General features: G+C 37.6%; 1 protein-coding gene across 1 annotated transcript in view; it reads left to right on the top strand.

The window, feature by feature from the left end:
* The window catches only part of LOC106519017 (glutamate receptor ionotropic, NMDA 2C-like), an 81,664-nt gene that overhangs the window by 14,008 nt on the left and 65,187 nt on the right, over nt 1–2,469 (top strand). The gene's annotated exons all lie outside the window — the stretch shown is intronic.

Genomic DNA, 2,469 nt, shown 5'->3' with positions numbered 1-2,469 from the left:
ACATCTGGTGAAAATTTCATGTCATTAGCACCTCTAGTAATATATTTACTGAGAAAAATGGTGACGTGTTCAATACTTATTTTACCCGCTCTTTATTTTTCACATTTCAATATTTTCACTATTTATGTGGTTTCGTTTCAACTTCAGTTAATGAACACTTAAATATCTTACACTGGTATAACATCAGATAAAATAAATGGTATGTACCAGGCATTAAAGTGAGTATCAGGTAAATACCAGTTATGTACCTGTATGCACCAGGCATTAATAAAGTGAGTATCAGTTAAATATACCAGTTATGTACCCTGTATGTACCAGGCTGTATTGTGTATTGCTACACTAAAAACACACACCTATCCAAGAAATTCAACCTTTTTTAACCAAAAGCCGCTCCGTATTTTTAAATCCAGCTTCCTCCTGTAACAAAAACAGAGGACTTTAAGAGTTCATATTGTGTATTTGTGTTACAAGCACCTAAATCCCAGGAGCTTTAAACCTTATTAGGATGAATGATTGACGTGCCCGGAGCCTGAAGAGGCCTGAAGCGGTGGTGCACGTTTGACCCAGCCTTGCTTTGATTCAAAGCAGGGAGGTGTTGTTCATTAGCAGCTCCTCTCTGATGGCCACGGAGGAAACRGACTCACCATGTATCAAATATTAGCAGTGCGTGTGTGCGGATCCGTTTTTTTTTATGTGTTGCTGAATAAAAGTCCGCCCGTCTTTACCGAAGGCTCAAAGGTATCGATCCAATAAAGAAGGAGCTTCAAACAGCGGCTGCTGCATGAAAAGGAGCCTGATCCATATGCAGATGGTGACGGCTGTGAGTTGTTCAGCAAATTAGCATGAAAAATTAGGTGTTGATTATGTCAGTGACCCATTTAACGCACAACTTCTGCACTTTAAATAGAGTTTCAAGAAAATTTATGTTGCATCGCACGCCTCCCTTTGTGCTTTATTTCTCTTACCAATCTAAATATTTTCTGTGCGTGTTTGGAGTTTTCACCTCATATCCTGAAAACTATCTATACCCAATCAGATCATTTAACCTTTGATGTAATATAAATTGTTCTTTGGAAAAAGACGACAACTAATCCCAACGCCTGTCCTCTTTAATCCCAACAGAAATGGACAGGAATAAAAACAACAACATTTGTATGCTGACATCTCCACGCAGGGATGTTGCAGAGCAGGATTTACATGGTGATACTATTGTAGAGTCACAAAGTCCGCATAGTATTAGGATTAGATCGGGATAAAAAGATGGGTCAGAATCCCACATGGTAATACGTATGCCATGATGATGGTAACCACGGTAACCAAGAATTAAGTCATCTTAAACTAAACCGCAGGTCTTTAAATAAACCAAACTCAGGTCGAGTGGATGCTTTTAAACTGTATGTTTTCATGATRAGAGAGCGATTTTTGATAATTGTTCAAAAAGTAGCATTTTATTTCACAAAACAGAATAAAGAAAGAAACATATTTTTTAATTAATCTAAGATATTAATTTAGAAACCTGTAAAATAAGATTAACAGAGGCTGAGTTTGTTAAAAGTAAAGACAGGTCTGAGTTGAACCCAGAGACTTTGACAGTAAACACTGTTTGAGCAATTTAAAGATTCAGCACTGAAATCAATGTTCGGATAAAAAACAAACAAACACAGTTTTGAAAGATTTTGTCTGGGAATACGTGACGTCTCTGCATTTGGGATTGCAAAATAAACCTCAAAGATGAAAAAAAAGAAGAAAAAAAAAGAAGAAATCAAGCTCAAGAGGCTCGACTCCTCAGATAAGAATGTTGCATCATGGGAAAGATAAAATTGTGGCTTTTTTTCGGGTGGCTTTCAAGTTGAAATTATCAACTGGGTTTAACTTGGRGGCCATTTTAAATCAAGTTAAATTCAAAGGTTTATCATTTGTAGATGTGCATGCAATGATTAGGAGTTTAATTAAAGGGGAAATATCATGTAAAATCAACTTTTTTGAGCTTTATATCATGTTATAATGTTATCCTCTCACCAAAACATGCCCAGAGTCTTGCTTTGACTCATTCATGCATGTTTGCGAAATCCTGCAGTGTCCTGAGGCAGCCAGGCAGGGGAGCAAAAACGACCGGTTGGGACTAGAACCACCTTTTGGGATCAGCTCCCCCTCTGGGCTGTGCCTCCAAGCTCAGCTTCCTCATCACAGAGCACACCCACCCACCAGGCCCTGTGCTGAATTGGGCGGGACAGAAGCAGAAGGAGGTTCTTAAAGAGACAGAGCCCAGTTTCAAGGTGTTTAGAAACAGAAATGAATGAGAAGTCCAGTTTATTTTCTATTTAAACATATAAACAGCATTTTAATAACAACTGAAGGTGACATAGTTACTTTATTATGGTATAGAATTTAAAGGGCCAATATCATGTGTTTCTCAGGCATATATTTAAATACTATACCATAATAAAGTAACTATGTCACCTTCAGTTG

Source organism: Austrofundulus limnaeus, unplaced genomic scaffold (genome assembly GCF_001266775.1).
Source record: "Austrofundulus limnaeus strain Quisiro unplaced genomic scaffold, Austrofundulus_limnaeus-1.0 Scaffold69, whole genome shotgun sequence".
In the NCBI taxonomy this organism is placed as follows: Eukaryota; Metazoa; Chordata; class Actinopteri; order Cyprinodontiformes; family Rivulidae; genus Austrofundulus; species Austrofundulus limnaeus.
The sequence above is the reverse complement of the archived record's forward strand: the minus strand, read 5'-3'. Positions and strand labels throughout refer to the sequence as shown.